Source organism: Ambystoma mexicanum, chromosome 5q, assembly GCF_040938575.1.
Source record: "Ambystoma mexicanum isolate Mex_15411 chromosome 5q, UKY_AmexF1_1, whole genome shotgun sequence".
NCBI lineage: Eukaryota > Metazoa > Chordata > Amphibia > Caudata > Ambystomatidae > Ambystoma > Ambystoma mexicanum.
Window position 1 is genome coordinate 21,542,427 of NC_090933.1, and position 22,340 is coordinate 21,564,766.

Below are 22,340 nucleotides of genomic sequence, written 5' to 3' on the forward strand. Positions count from 1 at the left end.
AGAGAGTGCTCAAGAGACCAACCACAACAAAAAAGACAAACAAACCAATACAAAAGCATTACAAAACTATCAGGCCTTATCAGCGGCTTCTCTGTCCTCATTGCAGGACACACGCCTATAAAACTACATTTCCTAGCAATTTCAGGGCCAAAGACTACAAGAATTAAGCCACGCTGGGAGTGGCATGTTGGCGTGCATGAACGCCGAGCAAAGCACAGGGCTTGTGCTCGAGATTGTAATAAGGCAAGATGCACGCAGAGCAGCTCCAGCCACTGGGATACACGTGAGGGGCCATGTCCCACCAGATCACAATCCTGGACCCTCGCAAGGCTAAGATAAGTGCTGCAGCACTCATAGAAGCAGTGGGGAAGCGGGGGGACAAGCGGAGGGAGCCCAGCCCCGCCTGTCTCCAGGCCCCTGCCCCCACCTAGCTAAGTACTGCGCTGGCAGCTGCTGCATACCTAAGCAACGCTGCATTACCCGCGCGCCTAGCCCGGTCCACATATGCACACCACAAGCAAATCTCAGGATGGTGTACATGCTGTCCTCTATGAACAATCTCAGCCTGACACGCTGAGGACTACAGGCTCACAGCCCTCTCAGCTGCATGCAAATTAGACACGTGCGGCTCTTGGAGAACGCTGCATGCAAAAAGCGACATGCGGCTCCTGCATGCTCCTGCATGTTCCTGGCACTCACGTGTCATGATCCCAGCAGAGAAATACAGATCCCATTCAGAAATACGTGAGAGGCAGGGAACTTAATTTCTATCAGTGGGTCAACAGTTGCTTCAAGCTTGGAGCAAGAGGCATTTACCTCACTCTTAGCGTTGTATCCATAGGCTCATTACACTTACATTATCTTCTCTATCCTCAACAAAGCTGCCGCTAAACCCATAGATAACTCACAGTGCATTCTACACCTGTAGCAGAGGGAGCTACTTAAGCCCTGCCTCCGCCGATCCTCTCGCTTCACGTCTTCTCTGCTGACAGTGGATAACACTTCCAGCAATCTCCTGACAGAACCTGTCAACAGAAGAAAACGAGTCAAAGATATTAGTCCCATAGCAAAATCAACAGAATAGCAGAAAAACTGTAAAGACTTACCGAACCGAAATTTTCCAAGAATTTTCCTCAGTCCGCAGTAATAGTCAAAGTCTCTGCATCTCCTGTCAGAAGCTCCGTCACAGCCGCAGCATTTCTTCTCTCAGCAGCCTTCGTCTGCAGTCGCAGTCTATTCTTCCTCAGGTTTTCCAAAGCAGTCCCTGAATCGTCAGAAGGTATTTTCTTCCACAGTTTCTCTGAAGACCTGCAAAACAAAGGTATTTAATGAATGAATGAACTTAAAAGAAAACAAAGAAGTTTCACATGTGCTTACCTGAAGTCTCAGCAAGGCTTTTCTTTGCTTATTTGTACTGCACTTGTTTCTGAAGGCAGCTATTACTCCGTTTTTTTCGACGAACTGACGTGAATTAATGTTTCCTTAAAAACGAGTATAGCTGCAGCCTTACCACAGCCTCAGCCCTTGTTAGGGAACCACGAACCTGCAAAGGATAAAAGGAAATTCTAGCAAGAGAGATCTCTTCAAAGTAGGGACCATTTTTAATTTGATGAACTATAAATATATATTATTTTCACCAAGAGACTTGCCCATGATGCCTTAAAAGAAGCTTTGGACACTATTCAGATAAAAAGCTTTTTGACACCATTGCCCCCTCAGAATAAGTCACCTACCCAACGCGCCCCTGTAGAATACAGGATGGAGAGCTCCACAAAACAAAAGCACAGGTGAGAAGGGAGGGTGATTTTCAAGGTACACTGTACCACAGTTATCAGTTTGTGAATGGGCATTACAATAGTGGTTTTGTTATAATTGTTGTTTCCACAGAACTAGTGCCCAGAACACAGGTCCTCAGCTGAAAAGGCATTACGCTCCCGCTGAGATTTATGGTAAGCGTTACATCACGCGCCAGTAACTCAGACCCGCATAGCCCCCCTTCAGATGGCAACACGAACGCTGTAAGCCATGTGCAGCCATATTTCGTGTGCACTAATACTGGCTCTCTTTGCAGCATTTGAACTGCTCCTGCTGTCCAGTCCAGAGAGTACACAGGCAGGGAGTCAACAAGAGACCCTCCAGCAGCCATAGCCAGGGCTAAGTGTTTTTTTTTCCTGTTAAATGTACTGGTGCCTACCAGTATTTCTTGTTAACCACTGCATCATTTCTTGGGGAAATGTGTGCATGTATGGGTGAGGATCTTCCTGGGAGATTGTACGGTATTGTAAGTTAACCTATCCTATGTCCCCCTACCTATCCAGAACCTCTACCTAAACCTCTTTCTGGTTTCCCTCATCTCCTATACCTATCCAAGGATCATTGCCTATCCCTCCTTCCCTGCTGGGGTTGCAGAGGCCTGCGTAAGCCCAGACTTGCAGGTACCAAAACCGAAGTGGGGTGGTTGGGTCATGCCACTCCTGCACCTTGGAGATGTGGATCCTGTGAGTCAGGTTGTGGGGTGGGTGAATGTGTTGGGGCCAGGGTTAGTTGATGGGAAAAAAACACAGTTAAGTCATGATTATTTGTACAGTGTCTATTCCATGGTGTCAATACATGTACATTCAGTGCATGTACAGTGACATATGGGGTGCATATGTGCGAAGTCCGAAGAATTTGTCCATGAGGTCTGGCAGACCAATTGCCCTTCACACACCTCTCCACGCATGTCATTAGGTGCCATGTATTCAACTGAAATGTCTTTCTAATCTGAGCCTGGGGGGAATGGTCCTCATCTGGAGGCATTTCTATGCTCTTTCATATACCCAAGTTGTGCAACATTGCACATATGACTACAATTTTGCCAACTTTCACAGCGCCGCACATGAGGGCACCACCTGTGCGGTCGAGGCACATGAATCTGGCTTTCAGCAATCCAAATGTGCACTCAATACATGACCAGGTCCTCCTCTTGGCCTCATTATAGGATAACTCCTGTGAAGTACCAAGGTTCCTCACAGGTGTCATCAGCCATGGTAACTGCGGATAGCCTGTGTAACCTGCAAAACATGATTAGACAGTGTGGGGCATGGCGGTGTGTGGGTCGGGGTACATGTATATGTGCCTCATGTCATGTTGGCCAATGTGCGCACATCAGTGCACGTGGATGGCACACCTTGATTACAATGTAGTGGATGGGAATTGGCTTACATGGTACACTTGCAGTCATTCATTTTGTATTTGTCTATGCGCTGTCATATCCAATGGATGTGTCACTATTGATGGGGCGGTAGGCCATGTACCACCCTATGTCCATGGTAATGAATTTGACTGGTGCCCTGACTGAGTTCGGCTGCCTTGTATGCCAGGATGTCCTGGGCAGTCACATTAGTTCAGTCTGTGTACTGGGGTCAGTCAGTCATGACTCGTCGCTTGTTCAGAGCTTTATTGTCGAGGCATCATGGGACTTGTAGTTGAGTCACATCTCTCCTCATTCCGTTCCCCATGTGAGTCACAGTTATATGTCTTATTAGGATTGACTACTACTTACCAACAAGCCTGGTAGGATGTCCTCTGTGTGTGTCCATGTATGCTGGTAGGGTGCTGTTCCTCAGTATCATGGCATCATGTGTGACCCCAGGATATTGGGCACAGCGCTGACTGATTGTGAGGTCTGCGTCACATGTAATTTAGATATTCATAGATTTTTACCGTTTTGTGTTCCAGTATGCCTGCTCTATTGCCTGGGGGGGAACCAGTGCCACATGTATGCAATCCAATGCCGCTATAGTGTTGGGGAAATAGGCAATGGTGTAGAAACGTGTCTTTGCTGCATGCACCTGCGCCTGGGTGATGGGCATGGAGATGTGCTGATGGGCATCCCTCATGAGCGCATCCAGGACTTTGTCCTGCACCTTTGAGAAAGTGGGCTAGGGCATCCCATGCAGTGTCCCAACAGTGTGGTGGAATCCACCCCTGGCACAGATGTGTGGGATGGACACAAGCTTCAGCAGGTGGGATGGCAGTTCTGATTGCCATGGCATTCCGGAGATCAGCCTGGATCAGGGTGAGCAGGTCTGTAATGGTGGAATGGTCCAAACGACAAAGGTTCACCAATTGCCTGTCTGCTAGTGTCCATGGGGATGGGCAGACATGTGGTATGGGTGCCCTCCACTGCATACGTCTCCTGCGCCTTTGTGGTGCATGTCTACTTCCCTGCTGGGGTCTTGCATGCTGCTGTAGTTGGATGAATAGTAGGAGGTTGTGGATCCCTTAATCGACTTCTGCTTGTGGCTGCATGTTGTCTGGATGTGTGCTGGGGGAAGGTGCGGCCCTTTTATGCTCCTCCAGAGTGGATCTGGTGCACCTGTGCCTTAATTTCAATCACTGCAGGACCTGTAATAGATATTACACGGCCTGCTGTAGCGGCCGTGTAGTTATGGTTAAGTTGCTCAACCCATATGAAGAGCATTTTTTGGGCAGCTTATAACTTTGCCCCTCCTGGACGAATCCCCACGAAACTTTGCAAAAAAAAGTATATGGCCCCATAAGATTGATTCTGCAAAGTTTGGTGAGGTTTCATATGGGGAGGCAAAGTTATAGTGGGGTTCCAAAATGTGTGGTTTTTCCCATTAGACGAAATGTAAAAATAATTTTGCTCACACCTACGGGCCAAGCCGCTGGACAGATTTTCACCAAATTTGCACCAGTAGGGGCGGCTGGGTCCCAAAAGCATGCTTTTGTACATTTGGTGACAATCCGCCCAGTCGTTTTTTTTTAAAACGGCCAAAAAGTAGGTAAAAAAATTAGTGATATCTGGGTTCGGTTCACGGACTCACTTTCCTGTTCGGTCCGCGGACTGGCCTTCGATTGGTCCAGATGGCGACATGATGTCCGCAGACATCGGACGCGCCCGCTGATTTGATGGTTAAAAGTGCAAGGTGCGTCATGTTTTTTGGAAACTTCCACTATGCTGGATTTGTGGACAGTGCCCATTGTCTGCGAACATCACGGTAAACATATTAAAAAATACAACATTGCACTTGTCAAACTAATGAAGCAATCTCTGGGGAGATGAAGGGTGATGAGGATGCGTGGCATATGGCCATAAAAAGGCAAGAATTTGGTGGTTTTTCATCTCCTATGTCCGCGAACAGGCGGGAACAGCCCTGTAATGTTCAAGAGCATCTCAGATGTTCGGAGGGCATTCATACATATTGTTGCATTACAGGGCTGATGAAGAGCAGTTTTTGGATGGTGTATAACTTTGGCGCCACTTAATGATACTGTATGAAAGTTTGTGATATTATTCTAGATGTGACCTTGAATGGTTCTACAAAGCTTGGTGCTGTTTTGTCAAGAGGGAACCAAATTAGAGGGGGGGTCCCAAAATATTTGAAAGGCTTATACATTTTGTGCCATTTCATGAATGTGCACAAAAGTTTGCAAAATAATTCATGGCCCGGATTTGAAAGTCTTTGCAAAGGTTGGTGGGATTTTGTGAAGAGAGGGCAAACGTAGATGGGAGGTGTTAACATTTTTAAATGGGTTATAACTTTGTTGCCGTTTGATGAATGTGCACAAACGATTTTAGAAAGATTATAGACCCAACCTTGAATTTTTCTGCAAAGTCTGAATGGATTTTATCAACTGGAAGCTAAATTATATTATTATTTTATGTATGTACATTTTGACACTTTTCAAAAAATAAAGCATGGATGGATTTGCTGGAAAGTTGTGCAAGGAGCTTTGGCAAGAACTTGAAATCATGGTTTTGCAAATGTGTGTTTCTTATTTTTTTAAAGGTGTCATAATGTAGGTACACAAATGAGTGATATACAATTGGTGACTGAGATATAGCCGGTGTCCATGGGCAGTGGCCAGATTGTCAGAGCCATGGCCTGTGGCCAGGGGCAGTGGCTAGATTGTCAGAGTCATGGCCAAAGGCCATGACTCGGATAATCTGGCTACTGGCCATGACCACCAGAGACTGGCAACGGGGTTAAAGTGGTCATGGCCACCAGGGACTGGCTATGTGGTGAAGTGTTTGGAAAATCAGGATAGGATTGAATGGGAAAATAAATTCTGTCTGTGGCTAAAATTCGGTCTGTGGCTACAGCACGAAGTGCTGCACAGGATTTCGTCAACAGATTGCTGTGACTATCGCTGCATAGGCCCAGAGACAATGCTAATCAGCAGATAATTACCAAGCACGCCGAACCAGGTGCCCACATGGTCATCAGGACACCCATTTAAATCATTACCCACCCTTATTTGTGACCATAGTGGGATAGGATATTGGGATTGGATGCTGGACTCATTTCCACAACCTGCAGCAATGACTGGCCCGCAATCCACATGCCTTGAGAAAGACTCTGGAGAGCCGAATTACGTGTCGGCTGAGTTCTAACAATATATATAGCATCGAGAATGGTTTTGAAGACTGCTTCAGTACTACAACAGTTACTTATTGAATAACTCAGGGCTGCGGTGAACAGGGCTCACTCTCCTATTCGAAAGCTAACACTTGAAGAGGCGCACCTTCACAAAACAACCACATCACCAGCAGCAGGGTGGTCTGTTTAAAGTACAAGATGAAGCACAGTGATCTACCCATTCTACTGCACTGCAATTACTTGATAATAATGTACTCTGATTTGATTATTGGGGCATGGAGTATGGCCGAACCATAAGTTTGAATGGGAAGAAATATTTTGCTTGCGGCTACAATATGAAGTGCTGTACTGAATGACAACAAACCTGCGCGAAGAGCATCAGCAAGGACCTGAAAGCATGGTTTTGCAAATCTGTTTTGTGGTTTATTTTTACAAAGTGTCCAAATATAAGCACAACAAATATTGACATACGTTTGGTGCATGGACAATGTGCCTGGTGCCTGACGAATGCCTACTCTGAGTTTCTTATGGAGGCATGCGGCATGGCTGAAGCTCTAGGTTGAAATGGGAAAACGAATACTGATTGCGGCTGCAGTGCAGAGTGCTGGACGGGATTACAGCAAACTTGCGTGAGGAGCATCAGCAAAGACCTAAAAGGATATTTTGCAAATCTGTCCTGTGTTTTATTTTTTTGAAAGTGTGGAAATGCAAGTACAAAAAATTGTGATATATCTTTTCTACCATGGGCAGTGGCACAGAAAAAAGTTATATGAGTTTGGTGCATGGACAATGGGCCTGGCACTCGGCAAGGATGAATGCATACTTTGATTTACTTATTGGGGCATGCTGTATGGCTGAAGCTGTAGGGTTAAATGTGGGGGGGGAAATTGGCTTGCGCCTGCAGCCCGGAGTGCTGGACAGGATTGTAGCAAAGTTGCAGGCATGCAGCATGGCCAAAGCTGTAGGTTTGAATGGGTCAAAAAAATCTGCTTGCAGCCCGGAGTGCTGGACGGGATTGCAGCAAAGTTGTGCGAGGAGCATCAGCAAGGACCTGAAAGCATGCTTTTGGAAATATGTCCTGTGTTTTACTTTTTTGAAATTGTCAAAACGTAAGTACACAAAATAGTGATATAACGGCAAGGACACATGTCTACTCTGATTTGCCAATTGGGGTATGCTCTGCTGATTACTACTCACATAAATATGCATTGCAAAAAATATATTTGTTAAAGGAGGTTTATATATATATGTTAAGAGGAATTATTAATAACTCATATACATTGATGTAACATTATGAAACATTTTCACTTATAAAAACCTATTCAATTGAAAGAAAATACTCTGTTAAAGGGACTTTACGGTTAAGATGTACCCCACCCTTGGGAATCCTCTGCCCCGGCAGTTAGCTAGAGGCCTCCCATTTTAGGATCCTTTGGCATTTCCCTCCTGCGCTCCCATGAGCACTTTCCATCTGCACTACCCCTTTTATTTATGCAAATGTTTTGTAGAGCATTGTTGAGTGGCAGTTGGTGGGTGAAAGTTTAATATGTTGATAGGATATATGTAGAGTTTTCTTAAGTGATTGGTGGATGTATGTGTGAATGGATTAAAGCAGATAATGAGGGAGTGTTAGAAACATAACAGTAAAAAGAGTAGAAGGGCTGTTTTGTGTGATGATGAGCATGTGCAATCTGGTTTTCTAATAAGGCATGGGTTAGACAGGGGAACACAGAGACTTTAGATACTTATACACGGCAATGGATTATGGTGTTTATTGTATACTGGACAGAAATGTGTTTCTCTGTTTTTCACTTTCTCTAGTGTACAATTGGCCATTATTTCTATTGGCAAGTAGAAAATGCTAATAGAAAATGTTGGATGATCTTATTGAATCTAACTACTTTACTGAAAAATGTAAAAAAAAAGATGGAGTCTATAAGCTTATTTTTTAGTTCTATTTTTTAACTGTGAAAGGTGGTTCCTAAAAGAATCTTTTTTATGTTTTGAAATGTTGGTACATTTGTTTTTGCAGGAGAGGCCAGAAAGTAAGGTGGGGCGGGAAATGAGGTAAGGGGCACCAACCATGGAGGGGCAGGTGGACAGGGGAAGATGTTATGTGTGTGTTAAATCTAAGGTAGAGGGCAGTGTTTCTCATGCTCCTTGCTTACAGCTTCAAAAGCACTTCAAAATTGCTCCCCCTGCAGTATGGTGTGTTGCAATATATACAGAGTACTATTGTTTTCCAAAAATATGGATCAAAAGCCTCTTTTATCACTTGGAGGGTAGCTGGTGGGATTTTGTGTCCCACATAAGTAGGCTGTGTTTTGAGGAAGATGAGCTAGAGGAAGACAGCCTACTACTTCCTAAGAAAGGAACATCCTTTCTGAGAGCATTGCAGTGGTTGGATTTGGTGTGGCGCTACGTGCATGGAGGTAGTCCCGTAGGTTGTCCGTGACTGAGTACAACGTTGCACTCAGGGCATTGCACTTTGGTAGCTTTAGCCTTTGGTACATTCCCAACAGTGCTAAATAACTGCCCCACCCATGATTCTCTCTGGGTGTTAGAGGTAGGAACTTCTTCTATCTCATCTTCCTGGTCTTCTTGATTGTCTTTCGAAGAATTGTGCTTCTTTAGTTGTGTAGGTCCTCCAGCTGGTGGTGGCAGAGGTTGGATGACAGGAGCTGATACCATTTGTTAGATAAATAGCAGTTTTCCTAATATTCTTCCAAGTATGTGCTGTGTGCTTGATTGTTAATGGATAATGAGTGAGAATAGGTGTAGGAGCTGTGCAAGGGTAAATCTTGAGCTTCAAAACTCCTAGTTCAGCTGAAAAATGCAGTTCCGAACTGTTTGCGAAGCACGGACCTGTGGACACGCTCGCAAACACATCATCAGGCCGCGCGTGAGTGTGTGGTCACATGACACTGTCCGAAAAGTCTGCGATGATGTCAGACATTCACGAACGTCGATGAACACAAAAACACTGGAAAAAGTTGCAACTAGTGTATAGAAGTGTTAACAATGATGCTAGAAGGTGGGAAATGACAGTGTTTCAAGGTCAAACTTTCTAAATTGGAGAAAAATGTTGCTATATTGGGGTAAGTATGATATTAGTAAGTTGTAGGAAATTAGGGTATACTGGTAAGAACCCATGACATTCACTGAAAAAACTATGTTAAAGGGATGTTATGGTTACAAGTAAAACGGAAAACCCCCAGAAATTTGCCAGTTATGGTGAGCTAAGCAACCATAATTAGCACCACCACCGTGCACTGCTGAGACAATCACCTAGTACATGAAAGATTACATGGTGTGTTAAATGGGATATTTCTGTAAAAAAGTCCACCAAGAGAAAAAGTGTCTTGTTAAATGAAACCATGGCATTGTTGTTTTTTATGCCTGATTTTGGAGTTAGAATGCAGTCAAAATCAGTAGTTATTGACTGCACTCCAAACATTCTGATGGGCTGAGAGAAGGCCAGTACCGATGTCAATGTGCTAATAAAATGTATGGCGTTTACTTGCTGAGCGTTATGCCTGACCTTGCTGTAGTGGCCGTGTATTCATGCTTAGGTTTCTCAACTCATAGAAAGAGTACATGTTGGGTGAGGAGAAAGTCTGGAAAACACTTTTTGGGGTTATTTGGTGGCTGAAAGAGGGGCTGGAAAGGGTGGGGGGATGAAATAAAGATTATATGGAGCTGTTCATCTAATTGAAAATGTGGGTGTGTGTGCCGCCCGCTCTGCAGACACTGCGGTAGTCCGCGGACAGCACTGTGAGTGAACAGCTTGGAAAACATATTTGAGGTTATTTGATGGCTGAAAGAGGGAATAGAAAGGGTAGGAGAGTGGAATAAAATCCTATGGAGCTGATTTTATAGGTGAAAAAAGTGTTTGCAGATGCTGCTGAGTCCGCGTTCACTTTTGGTGTGCACAGACATAATTTGGATTGCGGGGTGTTCAGGGCGAGTTTTGTTATTTGAAGGTGTACTGTATGTACTTGTTATATGGTTTAATTCTTTTGTGGTCGTTGTGGCCAGTGGTCAGATTCTAGGACACCAAGAATCTGCCCACTGGCCACAACCACCACAGTAGTAATATGTGTATAGCAATTATAGGTAATGGGAGTATAAAGTGTTTGTAATATGGTGGTATGATATATTTGAACCGTGTATGGTGTTTATGATTGTAGTACAATTGAGGATAGTCTTTATGGACTATGTATTTGTTTAAACTTGGTAAGGTTACTTAGTTGAATACAGCAATGAAGCTGGAATCTCTGGTTCTTTTTCTGTGGAAAAAGAACAGTATAATTTGTTTAGCAGGATAGTTTAAAAGCTTTAATTGCATACAATTTTACATATGCATTTACTTTTTTGGCCCCTCATAAACAGTACATTCTAAGTACTATGTTCGGTACAACATTAGTGTATGATACACTGTTGTTGTACTGACATTAAATAATCATTGGGTCATTGGAAAAACAAATCCTTAGAGGATTAAAACACCTATTACAATAGTGTGAGTTTAAGTGTGATAGTATGTTTGTTTGAAGTGTGTTGTCATTAGGAGAATGTTAAAAGTAGTTAGATACCTGTTGGCATATTCTAACTACATCAGACTTTAGAAGATGTTTTGTAGTAACAAGAATAGTGATGGCGTATTTGAAGTGTATTGCAATGAAAGGTATTTTTGAAGTAGTTAGATACCTGTTGGCGTATTCTAACTAGATTGACTTTTAAAAGTACCATTGTAGTACTATGGATGTAGTTAAGATACCTGTTGGCATATTCTAACTGTTCATTGTGCTACACATTAGTTGGCACATTTGGGTTGAAGGAACATTAAGTAGGCATTTGTTAGATTTGCTAGTAACCTATTTTTCAGAGTAACAGAGGTGTTGTTACATTCAAAGCATCCACTTCTTTTTTTGACATATGCAGCATAGTGCCCTGACGTGGTTGTGGCACCAGTGTGGTATATCATGCCTACTGTTGTGATGGTTTGCTTGCCAAGAGATAATTGGCAGTGTGTAGCTTTACAGTTATTTCTAGTACCATCTGCATTGTACCTTAGAAGCATTAGAATGGAAAATAGGCTATGTGAGTTTATTTGTATGCTGGAATGATTGTCTGAATTGCAAAAAGGGTGTAATATGCCAGTACTTGTAGTAAATACATTAGGAATTCTTGAGGATCTTCCTGTGTGCTTATGGTACATTTTACCATTCCTGCACAGCAGTCCAATTCTTGACTTATACCCGAGACACTGTAAGTGCTATCAGGATTATTTGTGGCATTTCTATGAAGGATGAGCATTTGCAAACACAACTGGTCCGAGTAAATGTTGTCAACAATTGGTGTCAATTGGAAGAGAAGATTCTTTGTTACATTTGCATAGCAATTTACTCCAGTTGTGTTGCTGAATTTAAATGGACCAGAGAGTTGTGTCTTTGCATTGTTTAAGGGGCCTGCAGATGTTTTGGGAGAAGAGATATTTGTTTCTTTGTCTTCTGATGGACATGCAGTTGAGCTTGTAGTAGACATATTTGTGGTTGTATTATTTGATGGAGAAGCAGTTGGTCATTGTTTCTTTAGCAGTATTGTTGGGTGATCTGTTATAGGTTCTGTTTGTATTAGTTTTCTTTTTAAAGGGTTTCTTTTTTGAGGTACAGGGTACATATCTAGATGGGGTATTTCAGGTAGCCTATTGTATTCTACGATGCAAGGAATGTCAGCAATGACTGTGTTTGCATCAAAGTTAACTAGGAATAGACCATTGAGTGTACAGAGATGTGAAAGTGATAGGCAACTCCGACCTTCTTTAAAGACTGTGCTGCCAGCATAAGTCAATGCATGATCTAGGGTTAGAACTTGCGATTTGTGAATAGTGGCAGCATATGCAAGAGACATAGAGAATTATTCTCTGCGTACGTACATGCTATTGTGCAGCCAATTATTTTAACTTCTGCAAGTTTTTCAAAGTGGATGTTGACAAACTGAATGTTGTTGTCATGTGGATATGTTTGGAGGCCAACAACTGTGCTGATTGCTCCATTGACTAAACCTTGTTCTACGTCAAGGTTACATTTTAGAATTACTCTGCAATTTAGGCACAAAGTTAATATTTTTTCCAATCCAGCTATGTTGGAGATACATTTTTCTAAGCTACTTAGTCATGCTGTTGCTTGTTGACACATAGGAAGTGTCATGCCATGCACTTCTAGTTTGTCTGTGGAGCTGATATGCAGTATGGGTTGCATTTCTTTTTTTAACATTGTCTCGATGAGTTGACTACAGCTTGCAAGGGTTGGCATTAAGGACATGCATTTTATATTTTGTTGAGTTAATTGTTCCAAGACATCGGGAGCAGATGTGTTGCACCCATACCATATAGCTCATGGATTAGTCTTCCATTTAAGACAGATTTTGCATCTTTAGTAAGCATACCAGTTCTAATTCTTTTTCAAATGTTAGCATACATGAGGTTTGCAGACTGACGCATGTTTTGGGTTAGTTCTCTGAAGTGAAAATGTTCCCAGAGATTTACATTTCCAATGCTGTCAAGTGTGTTGCGGCTTTGTTTGTGTCCTAATATTTTGTAAATAGGTTGACCTTTTACTGGTGTTAGCTGTAGGTCTCCAAAAACAATAACATGTTTTCCTCCAAACAGTTCTTCGTTCTTAGTTTTTAGGACTTCTTGCATTCTGAGGTGAATTAAAGCCACCCTGAGGTTGGTAACAATGCTTACTTCATCTATTATGAGCACATTCCTTTGTTCCAGAATTCTGCATACTTCAGTAGCTGCTTCTGCTGATAATTTGTAATATTCTAATTTTATATGGTGTTCTACTGGAAGGTGCAGTATTTGGTGTAAAGTTGCACCTCCTATGTTGTAGGCAGCTAAATCTGTAGGGCTTTTACAACAGCCAAAAGGTTGTTGTTTTTTAGGTTCTGTAGGCATTTGCTGATTATTTTAATTAAGAACCTTTTACCAGAACCAGCTTCCCCACTTACATGCAGGAGCAGAGGTTTATCATTTTTACAGCTACACGTTTTAGTTTCATGTTTAAAACCATGTTCAATTTCTTCAGTGACTTCTAGATAAATGCTGAGTTGTTAATCATTTAGCTGTGATTTGAGCACTGACAAATCTTCATCAGATTGTTTAGATTGAAACATGGTATTTTCTACCCCAGTCATGGCTATTTCTGCTTCATTTAATTGAGTCGTTCTCCCAGTGGTCCTTGGCTTCCTGTAAGGGAAGGTTCACTGCCCTTAGGAGTGTCTTTATCTTGTTGGCGTTCATTGTCCAACATTTCTTTGTATTGTTTGAAATTGACATTTGTTATACTGCTTTCATTTGGTTTGAATGCAGCCTCAAATAAGTTATGATCACCTAATCATTCTTCTTCTTTTCTCCAAGGTTTAAAAAAAGTTATAGTAGGGTCATGTAATAAAGTTCTCTATATTGCAGAGATTTAAATGATAACTTTATATGAATATTTAGGCTTGGTTTGTTAAGTTTTACTAGGCTTCCTTCACAAGTTGAGAACAAATATTTGCTTGTTGTCTCATCTGATATGACATTGTTTTTATAGGAGTAGTTTTGGGCTATGTCGTACAGGCACATGTTTTCCAAAGCAGTACTTCTGCTTGGGTACTATATGTCAATAAAATTGTTTTTTAAAATGTCCTGGCTGTTGGGATCATTCGTGGCTATTGTTTCTATCTCTTGGTAGGATTTTAGTACTCTTTTTTGTGATGAAACTGGACCAAGGTTTAACCAGACAATGCATTTCGATTTGCCATATAAGGCTATACCTGTTCTGGTAAACGGTCTGCAGCTTCGTAGCACCCGCATTCTCTATCGAAGAGCATTTTTATACTGACGCTGTACAATCTTTGTGACAGTGTTTTGTCAGATGATTATGTCATCATAGAGGTCTTTTAGCTCTGTTTTGGTGAGATAGGCTGTGACACATCTTGCAACTGGAGAGGAATTTTTGGCAATTTATTGTATTTCTATGTATGTATTCCACAAGAGGGCAATGATTACATTGTAATCATTGATTTACTTGGATGATTCGTCCCTTTTAATGCTGTATGTGTTTTTAGGGGATTTGCCATTTACACTGTGTCGAACAGAAGACATCAAGCTATTTACTTGTCCTATTTTGCCAACTGGTCTAGGGAAGCCAAAGCGACATTTGGTATGGTATTTACCTTTGTTTTTATATTTACTTTGGCAGTATTTGCCACAATTATGTTTTTGGAAACGTAAGATTTGTGTGCGTAGGTCACTGTCTGTGGTTTCTGAAGGGATGTCGCAGGTAATGTATTTTTCAATAAACTGTAAAACTGTGGCATCACTGTCATGGCCAAATTTGCGAGAATCTTTTATCCACAAAAGCATGTGGATGTGTGGTGCTCCTCTAGATTGATAGTCTTTTCTCCAAAAGAAGTGTTGCACCTCTCCGAGCAGAGGAGTAGTTGTATTGCAGATGAAGAGCAGCATGTCAATGAAGCAATGGTGAAAGTACCATGATACATTGAAAGGGTCAAGAGAACAGAGTTCTCCTCATATTTTTATATCAATTCCACCTTTATTTTGGTTTGCAGTGCATAAGTCGTGCAAGTCATCCCGTGCGTGCTCTGCACAACTTAAAGTAACAAACCATGTGGGTGGCCCTAGTCCCCTTAGCATACAACGAACATAAGTGTGCCGTTGGAACCAGTATTCTTTTGTAAAACATATGTTTGACAAGAGAATTGTGATACTTGACTGCAAAACTTCATATTTGTCTTTTATCTTTTATGCAGTTGGGTAGCAGACATGTTTAAAAAATGAGAGCCTGTTTTTAATGTGTGTGCACTTCTATAACATAGAGTTGCCAGTTCACTTTTGAACAGGAGGTGAAAAAGTATTCTACATTTTGTCTGAATCCGGGGTCTTCAGAATACATTCGTAAAGAGCGATATTCTGATGCAGTAACTTGTGTGGATCTTTCATCATATCTTCCTCCTTTTCCTGTAGGGAAGAGTAGAGGAAAGGAATGTGCTTCCACACTTTTTAACCATATGCTCATTGGGGATCCTTTGGCGTGACACATTTCATATGTTTCTAATGCATCTTTGATGGTGTCTCTGGAGTTTAGTGGGTGCATTATATACTGGTCTAAAATGTTAGCTGCACTAACAGGAACAGCACGTTCAAATTGGCCAGTTGTTGGTGAATCTTGAAATATTTGGCTGGTCTCTTTTAAGGTTTGCTCTATGTTTATATCTTTGTACTATCCATTGTTTTCTTGTAGATATTGTAGGGCTTGTCTAACTTTGTTTAAGTCGGATAGTTGTTGCCAAATGTTTTTGTCTTTTGTTGGTGGACCATTAACTAGTACAATCAAAGACTGATCTATTGGCTGTTGTACTCCTAGAGTTTCTACATTTTCTTTACGATATAATGGCAAATATACTACTTTGCCATGGATGCCCTTTAGTAACTCAGATGGAGGCAATTTGGCTGTTTACGGTTGAAGGCGTATTATAGCTTGAAATGGGTGTACGGTTTGTATTATAAAGTTATTAGTGATAGCATGTGATGGTATTTGGTTATTGTAATTGTTTATTTATACAACGCTTATACACAGGTGCAGTGCTTCAAAGCACTTCAAGGCGGGTAGGGAACAACGGAGTACAGTAATCATTCTTAGGCCTTGAAGTTTGTGAATTATCTGACAGAAATAACTAGCATACTAGGCCTGACAGCCTTTCTCCTAGTGCAGGTGCATGAAGTGGTACAGTTGTGACCAAGCTAAGGAGGGGGGACAAAAAAGAGGGGGGTATGACAGACAAACTTACTAGTCCTAGTACATTTAGGTTATGCATGCGTACAGACGTTGGTGCAAGGAGGGAATTTGAGGGGAGGAAAAGCCTGTCCAGTACAACAGGGCCCTGGGTTAAATGCAGAGAGGTTGCTCCGCTCAGGAGCATAAGCTGAAAGTGCAGTAATGCTGAACATAGTGGAGTGGCACGGAGGCAAGTGCAAAGACTGGTGGGGGAGCCTGGTTTTTGTAAGGCTCTGGAGGCTCAATCGCAAAAACTGAGCAGAGTTAGTGATGAGGGGGGAGGAAAGGTGGAGAGAAAAAGAACAGAGGATAGCAGGGGAAAGGGAGAGAGAATGAGGAAGAGAAGAGAAAGGTCTTGAGGAGTTTCTGGAACTTGAGTTGTTCTGGCTCAAGACAGAGTGAGGCAGAGAGGCTGTTCCAGAGGGAGGCACCTGCAGAGGATAAAGATCTATGCCCAAATCTCTGTTTGTGAAAGTGGCTCACCCACAGAGAGTTGGAGGATGAGCGGAGGATTCTAGAGCGAGAGTATTTAGGAAGAGGGCGTTGTAGATGGTGCGGACACAGACACCAGAAAGCCTTGTGGATTATGCAGAGGGTCTTGAACTTGATCATTTCAGCCATGGGGAGGCAGTGGATGGATTTCAGCACCAAAGAGATGTGGTCCCTGGCCTTGAGGCCAAGGGTAAGTCTTGCAGTTCTGTTCTGGATGAGTTGTAGAGGACGGAGAGTAGGAGAAAGAAGATTGAGAAAGAGACTGTTGCAATAGTCCAGCCTATAGAAAACCAGGGCTCTCGAAGTGGTGAGCCTCTGGGGGAAAGTGGGAAAAGGTAGAATACCTCTGAGTAGGTGCAGTTGGTAGTGGGACCTTTTTTTAGATGTCTGACATGTAGAAAAAGAAGAAGAGAGTGGAGTCGAAGAAGACACCAAGATTTATTGCCTCATTGGTGGGTGAGGGCGCAGGGCCAAGGGGGACTGGTAAGTGTGAAAGTGGGAAAACGGGAGCAGGTGTCCCAATGAGGACAATTTCTGTCTTCCTGGCATTCAGACAGAGATCGTTAGCAGCACACAAAGACTGAATTGCGGATAGACACTCGGGGAAGAGCAAGGAGGAGGCTGAGGTAGCCTGAAAGAGAGCTGCGTGTCATCCACATAACACTGAAAGTTGGCAGTAAAGGTAGAGCTCCTGTAGGTCAAGGGGCCCATGTATATATTGAAGAACCAGGGGGATAGGTTAGATTCCTGGGGCACACCACAAGCAGAGAGAGTGATAGAGAAGAGAAAGGACCAAGTTCCACTTGGGAGGGCCAGTCAGAGTGAAAGGTGGCGAGCCACAACAGGGCCAGATCTGTGATGCCCAGGGTATCATGGAGATGGGTTATCATGATGTTGTGGTTAACTGTTTCGAAAGAAGAAGAGAGGATGAGAAGAACGAGGACCGAGGGAGAGTTAGAGTCAAGATTTGAGAGCAGGTCTTCACAGGTGTTCAGAAGAGCAGTTTCTATGACTCTGGGTGCTCTAAAGCCAGACTGGTGGTCCTGGAGACAACCAACAGATGCAGTATAGAGGGTAAGTTGAGTGAAAGCCAGCTTCTCCAAGAGTTTTCCCAGGAAAGGCCCGATGGAGATCGGGCAATAGTTTGCCAGAATAGATGGGTTGGCAGAGGGTTTTTGAACAGAGGGTGCACAAAAGAGTGCTTGAGAGTAGAGGGCGGAAAACTCCAGTGGTGAAAAAGAGGTTGCAGAGGTCGGCCAAGGCTGGAGCAAGAGTGTCAATAATGTCCTTGATGGTTTTGGAGGGGCAGGGGTCCACCTGTTTGGAGGAGGCTTTCATAAACTGGACTTGTCTAGTTACGTCATCTGGTGTGACAGGGGAGAGGGAGGAGAAAAGAGGGGTAGGGATGTGGTCGACCGAGGGAGGCCTAAGAGATGCAGGTGCAGAAGGGGGGGCTGAAGAGGGAGAGGACAGGATGTCCTATGTTTTGGTGGAGAAGTGTGCAGCCAGAGCCAAGCACAGGGCCTGTGTGGGGGCAGTACAAGATACGGCTGCAGTAGGGTTGGCCAGTTCCTTGCAGACTTTGAAAAGTTTGGCCATGTTGTTAAATGGCGCAGAAATGTGGGCTTGAATGTAGACTCTTTTCTTGGAGTGGATGCAGAGTCTGTATTGCCTTTGAAGAAGGTAGCAGGCCGGTTTGTCAGAGGGTGTACCTGAAGATCCCCATTTCCGTTCCGCTGCTCTTCACTTGAGTTTAAGGGCAGCCAGATCAGAGTTGTACCAAGAGTTGCGCTTTTTGACAGGTTTCAGTCGGACCCTCATGACGGGGCAAGCATGTCAAGAGTATTGGAGATGGAACAGTGAAAGTTAGAGAGGGCTGTATCAGGGTGGGAGTCAGCCGCAGGAGTAGAAGGAGGAGAGTAGGTGAAGGCAAAGGCAGCCACTGACACTATTTTCATGGGTCAAATGACCTTGAAGGCAGGAGGTGCTGTGCAGTGTACCATTGCTAAAGGAGAAGGGAGCATCAAGTGAGAAGAGAGAAGAGAATGATTAGTCTGTGAGAGTGAGAGGAATGGAGAGTGGGATGTCCTTGAAGATGAGAGCATCCAAGGTGTGGCCAGCATTGTGCCTTGGGCCAGAGGGTAGCATGGAAAGTGAAAGGGAGTCACAAAGGTTGCGGAAAGGTCCAGAAGAGTCCGGAGAGTCAAGATGGATGTTAGGATCCCTCAGCAGGAGTAGTTGGGAAGAGGACAGGAGAGGAGAGAAGAGGCCACATCAGCCCATTCCGAGAGGAAGAGGGTGGACTGGCCCGGTGGCCTATAGAAGGTGGCCAGAGTAAGAGAGGCAACAGGCACGAGAGAGAGAGAGAGAGAGCCTGCAGACCAGAAATCCAAAAGAGGAGTAGACCTGAGTGGGAATAATGGTAACAGGGATCCACTCAGGAAAGATCAAGGCTACTCCACCTCCACGTCTGAGGGGATCTTGTAGCCTTCAGGGAGAAGTGTGTCAAAACTCATGTGCTGTCCTTAAACCATGTCTCAATAAGAGCAAGAACATCAAGGTCCAGGAGTTCAAGGAGGTGGCAGATGTCAGAGGAGTGCTTAACAGCCGAGCGAGAGTTTAGTGTGGCAACATGGAGCAGGTTGCCACTTTTGAACGGGCTTAGGGGTGGTGCAGTGGACAGAGGTTCCCTCCGTAAGTGACAAGAGTGCCTGAGAGATCAAGGTAGGAGGAGGCAGAGGAGGCAAAGATGACAAGGATGTCAGTGAGGAGGGGGCAGGCAACAGAGCCGGTCTAGTGGAGGATAGCAAGGGAGCCAGTGTGGGAGGTTCCGCAGGAGGCAAAGGAGCTCCAGTTTTGGTGGCGGTAGGTGGCCAGGGCAGCAGGGTGAAAGGGCCTGACAAGGTTGTCAGTGTAATGTGAGTAGGCAAGGGAGCCTGAACAGTTGAAAGCAACAAGAAGGGAGTTGTGAGAGAGGTGGTGCGGTTGTTAGGAGGCAAGGTAGCCAAGGTAGGCAAAGTTGGCAAGGTAACCTGGGCGGCCGTAGAAGTAGGTGGCAAGGGAGCTTGTGAGAAGGAAAGAGGAAAGTTGATAAGGCGAGGAAGGAGCCTATCAAAAAGTAAGAGGCTGGGTTGAGGCCCTTTTACCAGGATGGTACCATTTTGATAGACATTTAGGATGGCCCTAGAGGTGGAAAAGGAGGCAAGAAGGGCCTCCCAGGGGTTGCCACCATTTATGTGTGAGGAAGAGTAATAAGAGAGCAGAGCGGACATATGGAGAGTCCAAAGGTTGGGAGAAAGAATGACAAAGATGATGTCCGTGAGAGTCTCTCTGGCGGAAGCACTGACGTAGTTGTCAGTGATAGGAAGGCCTGAAGTTGGAGACCAGTATGTCCTTCTTGAGTTTCTTCCTGCTAGACTTAGTGAGAGGTGAAGGATAGGAGTTGGAGACGCAGTTAGAGAAGATGGGGAAGATTGAAAGTTCCATAGTGAGGGCACAGAGTGTGGTAAATTTAACCAGGCAGAGCAGTTGAGGTACTTGGGAGGAGATAGGCAAGGAGGGAGAAGCGCATAGGGGACACAAACAGGATAGGGAAGAAATAATGGGAAATGAAGGGGGTGAGTGAACAGTAACAGACCAGAGAGAGGGCAGAGGGAGAAACCAGTCAGCATATACCCTTGAAAAGCACGATGTGAACACACCTAAAAACGATTTTGGAAACAGCAGCAAAACATATAGGATGTGCACGCAGTTAAATTCGATTTTAGTAAAACAGCAGCAACACCAATGCAGGATATGAACACAGATACATTGCATTTTAGAAAAACAGCAGCAACACCAATGCAGGATATGAACACAGCTAAATTTGATTTTTAAAAAAACCAGCAGTAACACCAATGCAGGATGTGAACACAGCTTTGTGGTCCCATCTTGTGTGTTTGTCATGCGTTGTGTTGCAGTACGTGCAAACTATTGAGGGGTCAGATATTTAGTATTTATTTTCTGCTGTTAAAAATAGTAGATATGGGGGCGTGGCCTGGAGCGTCAGCGATGTGGCAGCTCCTCTAATGGCCTCTGCATGCGGTCTGCAGCATTAATTTGAAAAACCCAAGTTCCTGCTATGTCCCAACACTGCAAATGCCTGATTTGGTTTGCGAAATGACAGAGGCCCTGATGGCAGTAATTTAAGCTCTTAACGTGAGCGGGAACACTAAAAACGCAGCGAGTGAACTTGCCGGCACCGTTCGCCAAGCAAATCCAAGATGGCAGGCAGGCCGCGTTGGCCCTGTCTTCGCGGCTATCCACCAAACTTCGTCGGCTCCGGGACTGCACTGGGGAGCCCCTGACCTCCGGATTTCCCCCCCGCCCTGCAGTGGACCCTGACGGCACCCACCCAGTAAGCTGTGACCCAGCTGCCAACACGGCACTGACTGTAGCCTGCCTCTGCCCCTCCAGGCGCTCCCCACCAACCTGCCAACCTCCCAGGGAACAACTGCCTCCTTTTAAGACCGGCCTGCAGCCCGCGGGTAGTGCCAGCGGCAACCTTCCGCTTCAACAAGGCCGATGCCTTGGAGCCGCCTCCCTCTCCCCCGCTCTGCAACAGTTCTCACCAGGGGGGTGCTTGGTCTCCCCCTCTGGATGCTGGAGGGGAGAGGTCGCAGCTCTTCAACCTTGCTCCTGGAGGAAGGCCCCTCAGCTCACCCGCTACTTCTCCCCTGCCCGTATTACAGCCCAGGGCGGCAACCTTCATCTCTGCCCCCCCCCCAATATTACTTTGAGCATGCTTTGAACCCGCACGGCTCCTGGTGGTGGTCTTACCCCTACTGCCAAGGGTGCTGAGGCAACCTACGGGGGGCCTAACACGGCCCTGGAGAGGCAGCTACCTCTAGCCCTGCGCCCTCCAGGCACATCTAAGGGCTGCCCAGCTACAGCATGGACTGCCCCAGAAGATTCCGCCACCACAGGTTGTGGGCTGGACCCTCAAGTCCTACAAAACCCACCCCCCCAGGCCCCGGATCACAGCCTACGCTTCTCCCGGGACTCCCGGATTTTGCAGAAACTCTACAGAAGTCCTTGCTGGCAACAACATTACTTCCAGCTTCCTGGGGCGCCCCTGACCACCTCCCATCACCACCAGAACGGAGAGGCCTGATCCCCCTGCCTTCACCCCGGGAGGTCTCAGCAACCGGTGAGTAGATTATCAGCTGTCAGAGCAGCTTTGGACTCCCCTCTCTCCCCCCTACTCGTGCTCTGACCACTATAGCACTGCAGCAAGGAGCCTACAATCACTAGCCTGACCTGCTACTTCCTGGGGCGCCCCGACCCACCTCACTCTCCCGCTGCCACCAAAGAAAGATAGCTTCGTCCCTCCGCTGGTGTCTTGGGGCTTTCCACTGGCTAATAAACAACTCACCTGCCCGCCAATGTCTGTAACATTGCATAAACTCGCTGGGAGCTGTCTCCCTCCCTGGAAAAATGGCTGAACTCTTTAAACCTCCCAAATCCGCTGACATTTTCACCATGCTCCTCACAGCAGAGAAAGGGAAGAAAGCAGACCCCCCAAAACTCACGCCTCAAAAAGCGCCGGAAGATAAAGGGACCCTCGCAACCAAAG